Source organism: Hemitrygon akajei, chromosome 9 (genome assembly GCF_048418815.1).
Source record: "Hemitrygon akajei chromosome 9, sHemAka1.3, whole genome shotgun sequence".
Classification (NCBI taxonomy): Eukaryota; Metazoa; Chordata; class Chondrichthyes; order Myliobatiformes; family Dasyatidae; genus Hemitrygon; species Hemitrygon akajei.
In genome coordinates, this window is record NC_133132.1 from 173,190,544 (window position 1) to 173,204,472 (window position 13,929).

The window sequence follows — 13,929 nt, forward strand, 5'->3', positions numbered from 1 at the left end:
TGGGGGTGGTTCGGTGTAGTTCCTGTCCATTTCCCGGGGGGGGGGGGGGTTCGGTGTAGTTCCTGTCCATTTTCCTGGGGGGGGGGTGGTTCGGTGTAGTTCCTGTCCATTTCCCTGGGGGTGGTACGGTGTAGTTCCTGTCCATTTCCCTGGAGGGGTGTTATACGGTGTAGCTCCTGTCCATTTCCCTGGGGGTGGCATGGTGTAGTTCTTGTCCATTTCCCTGGGGTGGGGGTGGTACGGTGTAGTTCCTGTCCATTTCCCTGGGGATGGTTCGGTGTAATTCCTGTCCATTTCCCTGGGGGGGGTGGGGTTACAGTGTAGTTCTTGTCCATTTCCCTGGAGGTGGTTCGGTGTAGTTCCTGTCCATTTCCCTGGGGGTGGCATGGTGTAGTTCTTGTCCATTTCCCTGGGGTGGGGGGTGGTACGGTGTAGTTCCTGTCCATTTCCCTGGGGATGGTTCGGTGTAGTTCCTGTCCATTTCCCTTGGGGGGGGGTTACAGTGTAGTTCTTGTCCATTTCCCTGGGGATGGTTCGGTGTAGTTCCTGTCCATTTCCCTGGGGGGGGGGGTTACTGTGTAGTTCTTGTCCATTTCCCTGGGGGTGGTTCGGTGTAGTTCCTGTCCATTTCCCTGGGGATAGTTCGGTGTACTTCCTGTCCATTGCCCTGGGGGTGGCATGGTGTAGTTCTTGTCCATTTCCCTGGGGTGGGGGTGGTACAGTGTAGTTCCTGTCCATTTCCCTGGGGATGGTTCGGTGTAGTTCCTGTCCATTTCCCTGGGGGGGAGGGTTACAGTGTAGTTCTTGTCCATTTCCCTGGGGATGGTTCGGTGTAGTTCCAGTCCATTTCCCTGGGGGGGGGGGGAGTTACAGTGTAGTTCTTGTCCATTTCCCTGGGGATGGTTCGGTGTAGTTCCTGTCCATTTCCCTGGGGATAGTTCGGTGTACTTCCTGTCCATTGCCCTGGGGGTGGCATGGTGTAGTTCTTGTCCATTTCCCTGGGGTGGGGGTGGTACAGTGTAGTTCCTGTCCATTTCCCTGGGGATGGTTCGGTGTAGTTCCTGTCCATTTCCCTGGGGGGGAGGGTTACAGTGTAGTTCTTGTCCATTTCCCTGGGGATGGTTCGGTGTAGTTCCAGTCCATTTCCCTGGGGGGGGGGGGGAGTTACAGTGTAGTTCTTGTCCATTTCCCTGGGGATGGTTCGGTGTAGTTCCTGTCCATTTCCCTGGGGGGGAGGGTTACAGTGTAGTTCTTGTCCATTTCCCTGGGGATGGTTCGGTGTAGTTCCAGTCCATTTCCCTGGGGGGGGGGGGAGTTACAGTGTAGTTCTTGTCCATTTCCCTGGGGGTGGTTCAGTGTAGTTCCTGTCCATTTCCCTGGGGATGGTTCGGTGTAGTTCCTGTCCATTGCCCTGGGGGTGGTACGATGTAGTTCCTGTCCATTTCCCTGGAGGGGTGTGGTACGGTGTAGCTCCTGTCCATTTCCCTGGGGGTTGTACGGTGTAGTTCCTGTCCATTTCCCTGGAGAGGTGTGGTACGGTGTAGCTCCTGTCCATTTCCCCGGGGGTGGCATGGTGTAGTTCTTGTCCATTTCCCTGGGGTGGGGGTGGTACGGTGTAGTTCCTGTCCATTTCCCTGGGTGGGGGGTGGTACGGTGTAGTTCCTGTCCATTTCCCTGGGGATGGTTCGGTGTAGTTCTTGTTCATTTCCCTGGGGGTGGTTCGGTGTACTTCCTGTCCATTTCCCTGGGGATGGTTCGGTGTAGTTCCTGTCCATTGCCCTGGGGGGTGTGTAGTTACAGTGTAGTTCTTCTCCATTTCCCTGGGGGTGGTACGGTGTAGTTCCTGTCCATTTCCCTGGGGATGGTTCGGTGTAGTTCTTGTCCATTTCCCTGGGGGTGGTTCGGTGTAGTTCTTGTCCATTTTCCTGGGGATGGTTCGGTGTAGTTCCTGTCCATTTCCCTGGGGGGGGGGGTGTTACAGTGTAGTTCTTGTCCATTTCCCTGGGGGTGGTTCGGTGTAGTTCCTGTCCATTTCCCTGGGGATGGTCCGGTGTAGTTCCTGTCCATTGCCCTGGGGGGGGGGGGGGTGGAGTTACAGTGTAGTGCCTGTCCATTTCCCTGGGAGGGGGGGGTTACAGTGTAGTTCCTGTCCATTTCGCTGGGGGTGGTCGTACAGTGTAGTTCCTGTCCATTTCCCTGTAGGGGGGTGGTACGGTGTAGCTCCTGTCCATTTCCCTGGGGTGGGTTTCAGTGTAGTTCTTGTCCATTTCCCTAGGGGTGTGGTTCGGTGTAGTTCCTGTCCATTTTCCTGGGGGGGGGGTGGTTCGGTGTAGTTCCTGTCCATTTCCCTGGGGCTGGTACGGTGTAGTTCTTGTCCATTTCCCTGGGGTGGGGGTGGTTCGGTGTAGTTCCTGTCCATTTCCCTGGGGGTGGTACGGTGTAGTTCCTGTCCATTTCCCTGGAGGGGTGTTATACGGTGTAGCTCCTGTCCATTTCCCTGGGGGTGGCATGGTGTAGTTATTGTCCATTTCCCTGGGGTGGGGGTGGTTCGGTGTAGTTCCTGTCCATTTCCCTGGGGGTGGCATGGTGTAGTTCTTGTCCATTTCCCTGGGGTGGGGGTGGTACGGTGTAGTTCCTGTCCATTTCCCTGGGGTGGGGGTGGTACGGTGCAGTTCCTGTCCATTTCCCTGGCGAAGGTTCGGTGTAGTTCCTGTCCATTGCCCTGGGGGGGGGGGGGGCGGGTGGAGTTGCAGTATAGTTCTTCTCCATTTCCCTGGGGGTGGTCCGGTGTAGTTTCTGTCCATTTCCCTGGAGGGGGGTGGTATGGTGTAGCTCCTGTCCATTTCCATGGGGTGGGTTACAGTGTAGTTCTTGTCCATTTCCCTGGGGGGGGTGGCTCAGTGTAGTTCTTGTCCATTTCCCTATGGGTAGTACGGTGTAGCTCCTGTCCATTTCCCTGGGGTGGGTTACAGTGTAGTTCTTGTCCATTTCCCTGGGGGGGGGGGTTCTGTGTAGTTCTTGTCCATTTCCCTGGGGTGGGGGTGATATGGTGTAGTTCTTGTGCATTTCCCTGGGGGGGGGGTGATACGGTGTAGTTCCTGTACATTTCCCTGGGGATGGTTCAGTGTACTTCCTGTCGATTTCCCTGGAGGGGGGTGGTACGGTGTACCTCCTGTCCATTTCCCTGGGGTGGGGGTGGTTCGGTGTAGTTCCTGTCCTTTTCCCTGGGGGTGGTACGGAGTAGCTCCTGTCCATTTACCTGGGGTGGGGGTGGTTCTGTGTAGTTCCTGTCCATTTCCCTGGGGATGGTTCGGTGTACTTCCTGTCCATTTCCCTGGGGGTGGCACGGTGTAGTTCTTGTCCATTTCCCTGGGGTGGGGGGTGGTACGGTGTAGTTCCTGTCCATTTCCCTGGGGATGGTTCGGTGTAGTTCCTGTCCATTTCCCTTGGGGGGGGGTTACAGTGTAGTTCTTGTCCATTTCCCTGGGGATGGTTCGGTGTAGTTCCTGTCCATTTCCCTGGGGGGGGGGGGTTACTGTGTAGTTCTTGTCCATTTCCCTGGGGGTGGTTCGGTGTAGTTCCTGTCCATTTCCCTGGGGATAGTTCGGTGTACTTCCTGTCCATTGCCCTGGGGGGTGGCATGGTGTAGTTCTTGTCCATTTCCCTGGGGTGGGGGTGGTACAGTGTAGTTCCTGTCCATTTCCCTGGGGATGGTTCGGTGTAGTTCCTGTCCATTTCCCTGGGGGGGAGGGTTACAGTGTAGTTCTTGTCCATTTCCCTGGGGATGGTTCGGTGTAGTTCCAGTCCATTTCCCTGGGGGGGGGGGAGTTACAGTGTAGTTCTTGTCCATTTCCCTGGGGATGGTTCGGTGTAGTTCCTGTCCATTTCCCTGGGGATAGTTCGGTGTACTTCCTGTCCATTGCCCTGGGGGTGGCATGGTGTAGTTCTTGTCCATTTCCCTGGGGTGGGGGGTGGTACAGTGTAGTTCCTGTCCATTTCCCTGGGGATGGTTCGGTGTAGTTCCTGTCCATTTCCCTGGGGGGGGAGGGTTACAGTGTAGTTCTTGTCCATTTCCCTGGGGATGGTTCGGTGTAGTTCCAGTCCATTTCCCTGGGGGGGGGGGGGAGTTACAGTGTAGTTCTTGTCCATTTCCCTGGGGATGGTTCGGTGTAGTTCCTGTCCATTTCCCTGGGGGGGAGGGTTACAGTGTAGTTCTTGTCCATTTCCCTGGGGATGGTTCGGTGTAGTTCCAGTCCATTTCCCTGGGGGGGGGGGGAGTTACAGTGTAGTTCTTGTCCATTTCCCTGGGGGTGGTTCAGTGTAGTTCCTGTCCATTTCCCTGGGGATGGTTCGGTGTAGTTCCTGTCCATTGCCCTGGGGGTGGTACGATGTAGTTCCTGTCCATTTCCCTGGAGGGGTGTGGTACGGTGTAGCTCCTGTCCATTTCCCTGGGGGTTGTACGGTGTAGTTCCTGTCCATTTCCCTGGAGAGGTGTGGTACGGTGTAGCTCCTGTCCATTTCCCCGGGGGTGGCATGGTGTAGTTCTTGTCCATTTCCCTGGGGTGGGGGTGGTACGGTGTAGTTCCTGTCCATTTCCCTGGGTGGGGGTGGTACGGTGTAGTTCCTGTCCATTTCCCTGGGGATGGTTCGGTGTAGTTCTTGTTCATTTCCCTGGGGGTGGTTCGGTGTACTTCCTGTCCATTTCCCTGGGGATGGTTCGGTGTAGTTCCTGTCCATTGCCCTGGGGGGTGTGTAGTTACAGTGTAGTTCTTCTCCATTTCCCTGGGGGTGGTACGGTGTAGTTCCTGTCCATTTCCCTGGGGATGGTTCGGTGTAGTTCTTGTCCATTTCCCTGGGGGTGGTTCGGTGTAGTTCTTGTCCATTTTCCTGGGGATGGTTCGGTGTAGTTCCTGTCCATTTCCCTGGGGGGGGGGGTGTTACAGTGTAGTTCTTGTCCATTTCCCTGGGGGTGGTTCGGTGTAGTTCCTGTCCATTTCCCTGGGGATGGTCCGGTGTAGTTCCTGTCCATTGCCCTGGGGGGGGGGGGGTGGAGTTACAGTGTAGTGCCTGTCCATTTCCCTGGGAGGGGGGGTTACAGTGTAGTTCCTGTCCATTTCGCTGGGGGTGGTCGTACAGTGTAGTTCCTGTCCATTTCCCTGTAGGGGGGTGGTACGGTGTAGCTCCTGTCCATTTCCCTGGGGTGGGTTTCAGTGTAGTTCTTGTCCATTTCCCTAGGGGTGTGGTTCGGTGTAGTTCCTGTCCATTTTCCTGGGGGGGGGTGGTTCGGTGTAGTTCCTGTCCATTTCCTGGGGCTGGTACGGTGTAGTTCTTGTCCATTTCCCTGGGGTGGGGGTGGTTCGGTGTAGTTCCTGTCCATTTCCCTGGGGGTGGTACGGTGTAGTTCCTGTCCATTTCCCTGGAGGGGTGTTATACGGTGTAGCTCCTGTCCATTTCCCTGGGGGTGGCATGGTGTAGTTATTGTCCATTTCCCTGGGGTGGGGGTGGTTCGGTGTAGTTCCTGTCCATTTCCCTGGGGGTGGCATGGTGTAGTTCTTGTCCATTTCCCTGGGGTGGGGGTGGTACGGTGTAGTTCCTGTCCATTTCCCTGGGGTGGGGGTGGTACGGTGCAGTTCCTGTCCATTTCCCTGGCGAAGGTTCGGTGTAGTTCCTGTCCATTGCCCTGGGGGGGGGGGGGGCGGGTGGAGTTGCAGTATAGTTTCTTCTCCATTTCCCTGGGGGGTGGTCCGGTGTAGTTTCTGTCCATTTCCCTGGAGGGGGGGTGGTATGGTGTAGCTCCTGTCCATTTCCATGGGGTGGGTTACAGTGTAGTTCTTGTCCATTTCCCTGGGGGGGGTGGCTCAGTGTAGTTCTTGTCCATTTCCCTATGGGTAGTACGGTGTAGCTCCTGTCCATTTCCCTGGGGTGGGTTACAGTGTAGTTCTTGTCCATTTCCCTGGGGGGGGGGTTCTGTGTAGTTCTTGTCCATTTCCCTGGGGTGGGGGTGATATGGTGTAGTTCTTGTGCATTTCCCTGGGGGGGGGTGATACGGTGTAGTTCCTGTACATTTCCCTGGGGATGGTTCAGTGTACTTCCTGTCGATTTCCCTGGAGGGGGGTGGTACGGTGTACCTCCTGTCCATTTCCCTGGGGTGGGGGTGGTTCGGTGTAGTTCCTGTCCTTTTCCCTGGGGGTGGTACGGAGTAGCTCCTGTCCATTTACCTGGGGTGGGGGGTGGTTCTGTGTAGTTCCTGTCCATTTCCCTGGGGATGGTTCGGTGTACTTCCTGTCCATTTCCCTGGGGGTGGCACGGTGTAGTTCTTGTCCATTTCCCTGGGGTGGGGGTGGTTCGGTGTAGTTCCTGTCCATTTCCCTGGGGATGGTTCGGTGTACTTCCTGTCCATTTCCCTGGGGATGGTTCAGTGTAGTTCTTGTCCATTTCCCTGGGGATGGTTCGGTGTAGTTCCTGTCCATTGCCCTGGGGGGGGGGGGTGGATTTACAGTGTAGTTCCTGTCCATTTCCCTGGGGGGGGGGGTGTTACAGTGTAGTTCTTGCCCGTTTCCCTGGGGTGGCGGTGGTTCAGTGTAGTTCCTGTCCATTTCCCTGGGGGTGGTACGGTGTAGTTCCTGTCCATTTCCCTGGGGGGGGAGTTACAGTGTAGTTCTTGTCCATTTCCCTGGGGGTGGTTCGGTGTAGTTCCTGTCCATTTCCTGGGGATGGTTCGGTGTAGTTCTTGTCCATTTCCCTGGGGGTGGTTCGGTGTAGTTCCTTTCCATTTCCCTGGGGATGGTTCGGTGTAGTTCCTGTCCATTTTCCTGGGGGGGGGGGGGGTTACAGTGTAGTTCTTGTCGATTTCCCTGGGCGTGGTTCGGTGTAGTTCCTGTCCATTTCCCTGGGCATGGTTCGGTATTGTTCATGTCCATTTCCCTGCGGGGGGTGGAGTTACAGTGTAGTTCTTGTCCATTTCCCTGGGGGTGGTACGGTGCAGTTCCCGTCCATTTCCCTGGGGGTGGTACAGTGTAGCTCCCGTCCATTTCCCTGGGGAGGGTTACAGTATAATTCTTGTCCATTTCCGGGGAGGGGGGTGATACGTTGTAGTTCTTGTGCATTTCCCTGGGGGTGGCACGGTGTAGTTCTTGTCCATTTCCCTTGGGTGGGGGTGGTACGGTTTAGCTCCTGTCCATTTCCTGGGGGGGGTTACAGTGTAGTTTTTGTCAATTTCCCTGCGGTGGGGGTGGTACGGTGTAGTTCCTTTCCATTTCCCTGGGGATGGTTCGGTGTAGCTCCTGTCCAGTTCCCTATGGGTGGTACAGTGTAGTTCTTATCCATTTCCCTGGGGGGGCTGATACGGTGTAGTTCTTGTCCATTTCCCTATGGGTGGTTCGGTGTAGTTCCTGTCCATTTCCCTGGGGATGGTTCGGTGTAGTTCTTGTCCATTTCCCTGGGGGTGGTTCGGTGTAGTTCCTGTCCATTTTCCTGGGGGTGGTACAGTGCAGTACCTGTCCATTTCCCTGGGGGAGGGAGTTACAGTGTAGTTCTTGTCCATTTCCCTGGGGGTGGTTCGGTGTAGTTCCTGTCCATTTCCCTGGGGGGGGCGGTTACAGTGTAGTTCTTGTCCATTTCCCTGGGGGTGGTTCGGTGTAGTTCCTGTCCATTTCCCTGGGGATGGGTCGGTGTAGTTCTTGTCCATTTCCCTGGGGATGGTTCGGTGTAGTTCCTGTCCATTGCCCTGGGGGGGGGGGGGGGTGGAGTTACAGTGTAGTTCCTGTCCATTTCCCTGGGGGGGGCGGTTACAGTGTAGTTCTTGTCCATTTCCCTGGGGATGGTTCGGTGTAGTTCTTGTCCATTTCCCTGGGGGTGGTTCGGTGTAGTTCCTGTCCATTTTCCTGGGGGTGGTACAGTGCAGTACCTGTCCATTTCCCTGGGGGAGGGAGTTACAGTGTAGTTCTTGTCCATTTCCCTGGGGGTGGTTCGGTGTAGTTCCTGTCCATTTCCCTGGGGGGGGCGGTTACAGTGTAGTTCTTGTCCATTTCCCTGGGGGTGGTTCGGTGTAGTTCCTGTCCATTTCCCTGGGGATGGGTCGGTGTAGTTCTTGTCCATTTCCCTGGGGATGGTACGGTGTAGTTCCTGTCCATTTCCCTGGATGGGGGTGGTACGGTGTAGCTCCTGTCCATTTCACTGGGGTGGGTTACAGTGTAGTTCTTGTCCATTTCCCTGGGGGTGGTTCGTGTAGTTCTTGTCCATTTCCCTGGGGGGGTGGTTCGTGTAGTTCTTGTCCGTTTCCCTGGGGTGGAGGTGGTTCGGTGTAGTTCCTGTCCATTTCCCTGGTGGTGGTACGTTGTAGTTCCTGTCCATTTCCCTAGGGGGGGGAGTTACAGTGTAGTTCTTGTCCATTTCCCTGGGGGTGGTTCGGTGTAGTTGTTGTCCATTTCCCTGGGGATGGTTCGGTGTAGTTCCTGTCCATTGCCCTGGGGGGGGGGGGGGTGGAGTTACAGTGTAGTGCCTGTCCATTTCCCTGGGAGGGGGGGTTACAGTGTAGTTCCTGTCCATTTCGCTGGGGGTGGTCGTACAGTGTAGTTCCTGTCCATTTCCCTGTAGGGGGGTGGTACGGTGTAGCTCCTGTCCATTTCCCTGGGGTGGGTTTCAGTGTAGTTCTTGTCCATTTCCCTAGGGGTGTGGTTCGGTGTAGTTCCTGTCCATTTTCCTGGGGGGGGGTGGTTCGGTGTAGTTCCTGTCCATTTCCCTGGGGCTGGTACGGTGTAGTTCTTGTCCATTTCCCTGGGGTGGGGGTGGTTCGGTGTAGTTCCTGTCCATTTCCCTGGGGGTGGTACGGTGTAGTTCCTGTCCATTTCCCTGGAGGGGTGTTATACGGTGTAGCTCCTGTCCATTTCCCTGGGGGTGGCATGGTGTAGTTATTGTCCATTTCCCTGGGGTGGGGGTGGTTCGGTGTAGTTCCTGTCCATTTCCCTGGGGGTGGCATGGTGTAGTTCTTGTCCATTTCCCTGGGGTGGGGGTGGTACGGTGTAGTTCCTGTCCATTTCCCTGGGGTGGGGGTGGTACGGTGCAGTTCCTGTCCATTTCCCTGGCGAAGGTTCGGTGTAGTTCCTGTCCATTGCCCTGGGGGGGGGGGGGGGCGGGTGGAGTTGCAGTATAGTTCTTCTCCATTTCCCTGGGGGTGGTCCGGTGTAGTTTCTGTCCATTTCCCTGGAGGGGGGTGGTATGGTGTAGCTCCTGTCCATTTCCATGGGGTGGGTTACAGTGTAGTTCTTGTCCATTTCCCTGGGGGGGGTGGCTCAGTGTAGTTCTTGTCCATTTCCCTATGGGTACTACGGTGTAGCTCCTGTCCATTTCCCTGGGGTGGGTTACAGTGTAGTTCTTGTCCATTTCCCTGGGGGGGGGGTTCTGTGTAGTTCTTGTCCATTTCCCTGGGGTGGGGGTGATATGGTGTAGTTCTTGTGCATTTCCCTGGGGGGGGGTGATACGGTGTAGTTCCTGTACATTTCCCTGGGGATGGTTCAGTGTACTTCCTGTCGATTTCCCTGGAGGGGGGTGGTACGGTGTACCTCCTGTCCATTTCCCTGGGGTGGGGGTGGTTCGGTGTAGTTCCTGTCCTTTTCCCTGGGGGTGGTACGGAGTAGCTCCTGTCCATTTACCTGGGGTGGGGGTGGTTCTGTGTAGTTCCTGTCCATTTCCCTGGGGATGGTTCGGTGTAGTTCCTGTCCATTTCCCTGGGGATGGTTCGGTGTACTTCCTGTCCATTTCCCTGGGGGTGGCACGGTGTAGTTCTTGTCCATTTCCCTGGGGTGGGGGTGGTTCGGTGTAGTTCCTGTCCATTTCCCTGGGGATGGTTCGGTGTAGTTCCTGTCCATTTCCCTGGGGATGGTTCGGTGTACTTCCTGTCCATTTCCCTGGGGATGGTTCAGTGTAGTTCTTGTCCATTTCCCTGGGGATGGTTCGGTGTAGTTCCTGTCCATTGCCCTGGGGGGGGGGTGGATTTACAGTGTAGTTCCTGTCCATTTCCCTGGGGGGGGGGGTGTTACAGTGTAGTTCTTGCCCGTTTCCCTGGGGTGGCGGTGGTTCAGTGTAGTTCCTGTCCATTTCCCTGGGGGTGGTACGGTGTAGTTCCTGTCCATTTCCCTGGGGGGGGAGTTACAGTGTAGTTCTTGTCCATTTCCCTGGGGGTGGTTCGGTGTAGTTCCTGTCCATTTCCTGGGGATGGTTCGGTGTAGTTCTTGTCCATTTCCCTGGGGGTGGTTCGGTGTAGTTCCTTTCCATTTCCCTGGGGATGGTTCGGTGTAGTTCCTGTCCATTTCCCTGGGGGGGGGGGGGTTACAGTGTAGTTCTTGTCGATTTCCCTGGGGGTGGTTCGGTGTAGTTCCTGTCCATTTCCCTGGGCATGGTTCGGTATTGTTCATGTCCATTTCCCTGCGGGGGTGGAGTTACAGTGTAGTTCTTGTCCATTTCCCTGGGGGTGGTACGGTGCAGTTCCCGTCCATTTCCCTGGGGGTGGTACAGTGTAGCTCCCGTCCATTTCCCTGGGGAGGGTTACAGTATAATTCTTGTCCATTTCCGGGGAGGGGGGTGATACGTTGTAGTTCTTGTGCATTTCCCTGGGGGTGGCACGGTGTAGTTCTTGTCCATTTCCCTTGGGTGGGGGTGGTACGGTTTAGCTCCTGTCCATTTCCGGGGGGGGGGTTACAGTGTAGTTTTTGTCAATTTCCCTGCGGTGGGGGTGGTACGGTGTAGTTCCTTTCCATTTCCCTGGGGATGGTTCGGTGTAGCTCCTGTCCAGTTCCCTATGGGTGGTACAGTGTAGTTCTTATCCATTTCCCTGGGGGGGCTGATACGGTGTAGTTCTTGTCCATTTCCCTATGGGTGGTTCGGTGTAGTTCCTGTCCATTTCCCTGGGGATGGTTCGGAGTAGTTCTTGTCCATTTCCCTGGGGGTGGTTCGGTGTAGTTCCTGTCCATTTTCCTGGGGGTGGTACAGTGCAGTACCTGTCCATTTCCCTGGGGGAGGGAGTTACAGTGTAGTTCTTGTCCATTTCCCTGGGGGTGGTTCGGTGTAGTTCCTGTCCATTTCCCTGGGGGGGGCGGTTACAGTGTAGTTCTTGTCCATTTCCCTGGGGGTGGTTCGGTGTAGTTCCTGTCCATTTCCCTGGGGATGGGTCGGTGTAGTTCTTGTCCATTTCCCTGGGGATGGTTCGGTGTAGTTCCTGTCCATTGCCCTGGGGGGGGGGGGGGTGGAGTTACAGTGTAGTTCCTGTCCATTTCCCTGGATGGGGGTGGTACGGTGTAGCTCCTGTCCATTTCACTGGGGTGGGTTACAGTGTAGTTCTTGTCCATTTCCCTGGGGGTGGTTCGTGTAGTTCTTGTCCATTTCCCTGGGGGGGTGGTTCGTGTAGTTCTTGTCCGTTCCCCTGGGGTGGAGGTGGTTCGGTGTAGTTCCTGTCCATTTCCCTGGGGGTGGTACGTTGTAGTTCCTGTCCATTTCCCTAGGGGGGGGAGTTACAGTGTAGTTCTTGTCCATTTCCCTGGGGGTGGTTCAGTGTAGTTCCTGTCCATTTCCCTGGGGATGGTTCGGTGTAGTTCTTGTCCATTTCCCTGGGGGTGGTTCGGTGTAGTTCCTGTCCATTTCCCTGGGGATGGTTCGGTGTAGTTCCTGTCCATTTCCCTGGGGGGAGGGTGGTTCGGTGTAGTTCCTATCCATTTTCCTGGGGGTGGTACGGTGTAGTTCTTGTCCGTTTCCCTGGGGTGGGGGTGGTTCAGTGTAGTTCCTTTCCATTTCCCTGGGGGGGTGGGGGTTACAGTGTAGTGCTTGTCCATTTCCCTGGGGGTGGTTCGGTGTAGTTCCTGTCCATTTTCTGGGGGGTGGTACGGTGTAGTTCTTGTCCGTTTCCCTGGGGTGGGGGTGGTTCGGTGTAGTTCCAGTCCATTTCCCTGGGGGTGGTACGGTGTAGTTCCTGTCCATTTCCCTGGGGGGGGGGGAGTTACAGTGTAGTTCTTGTCCATTTCCCTGGGGGTGGTTCGGTGTAGTTCCTGTCCATTTCCCTGGGGATGGTTCGGTGTAGTTCCTGTCCATTTCCCTGTGGTGGTGGTTCGGTGTAGTTCCTGTCCATTTCCCTGGGGGTGGTACGGTGTAGTTCCTGTCCATTTCCCTGGGGGGGGGGGGAGTTACAGTGTAGTTCTTGTCCATTTCCCTAGGGGTGGTTCGGTGTAGTTCCTGTCCATTTCCTGGGGATGGTTCGGTGTAGTTCTTGTCCATTTCCCTGGGGGTGGTTCGGTGTAGTTCCTTTCAATTTCCCTGGGGATGGTTCGGTGTAGTTCCTTTCCATTTCCCTGGGGATGGTTCGGTGTATTTCCTGTCCATTTCCCTGGGGGGGGTGGTTACAGTGTAGTTGTTGTACATTTCCCTGGGGGTGGTTCGGTGTAGTTCCTGTCCATTTCCCTGGGCATGGTTCGGTATAGTTCCTGTCCATTTCCCTGCGGGGGTGGAGTTACAGTGTAGTTCTTGTCCATTTCCCTGGGGGTGTTACGGTGCAGTTCCTGTCCATTTCCCTGGGGGTGGTACAGTGTAGCTCCTGTCCATTTCCCTGGGGAGGGCTACAGTATAATTCTTGTCTATTTCCGTGGAGGGGGGTGATACGGTGTAGTTCTTGTGCATTTCCCTGGGGTGGCACGGTGTAGCTCCTGTCCATTTCACTGGGGTGGGTTACAGTGTAGTTCTTTTCCATTTCCCTGGGGGTGGTTCGTGTAGTTCTTGTCCATTTCCCTGGGGGGGTGGTTCGGTGTAGTTCTTGACCATTTCCCTGGGGGGGTGATACCGTGTAGTTCTTGTGCATTTCCTTGGGGGGGGGGTGGTACGGTGCAGTTCCCGTCCATTTCCCTGGGGGTGGTACAGTGTAGCTCCCGTCCATTTCCCTGGGGAGGGTTACAGTATAATTCTTGTCCATTTCCGGGGAGGGGGGTGAATTGGTGTAGTTCTTGTGCATTTCCCTGGGGGTGGCACAGTGTAGTTCTTGTCCATTTCCCTTGGGTGGGGGTGGTACGGTTTAGCTCCTGTCCATTTCCTGGGGGGGGTTACAGTGTAGTTTTTGTCAATTTCCCTGGGGTGGGGGTGGTACGGTGTAGTTCCTTTCCATTTCCCTGGGGATGGTTCGGTGTAGCTCCTGTCCAGTTCCCTATGGGTGGTACAGTGTAGTTCTTATCCATTTCCCTGGGGGGGCTGATACGGTGTAGTTCTTGTCCATTTCCCTATGGGTGGTTCGGTGTAGTTCCTGTCCATTTCCCTGGGGATGGTTCGGTGTAGTTCTTGTCCATTTCCCTGGGGGTGGTTCGGTGTAGTTCCTGTCCATTTACCTGGGGGTGGTACGGTGTAGTTCTTGTCCGTTTCCCTGGGGTGGGCAGGTGGGGGTGGTTCGGTGTAGTTCCTGTCCATTTTCCTGGGGGTGGTACAGTGCAGTACCTGTCCATTTCCCTGGGGGAGGGAGTTACAGTGTAGTTCTTGTCCATTTCCCTGGGGGTGGTTCGGTGTAGTTCCTGTCCATTTCCCTGGGGATGGGTCGGTGTAGTTCTTGTCCATTTCCCTGGGGATGGTTCGGTGTAGTTCCTGTCCATTGCCCTGGGGGGGGGGGGGGTGGAGTTACAGTGTAGTTCCTGTCCATTTCCCTGGATGGGGGTGGTACGGTGTAGCTCCTGTCCATTTCACTGGGGTGGGTTACAGTGTAGTTCTTGTCCATTTCCCTGGGCGTGGTTCGTGTAGTTCTTGTCCATTTCCCTGGGGGGGTGGTTCGTGTAGTTCTTGTCCGTTTCCCTGGGGTGGAGGTGGTTCGGTGTAGTTCCTGTCCATTTCCCTGGGGGTGGTACATTGTAGTTCCTGTCCATTTCCCTAGGGGGGGGAGTTACAGTGTAGTTCTTGTCCATTTCCCTGGGG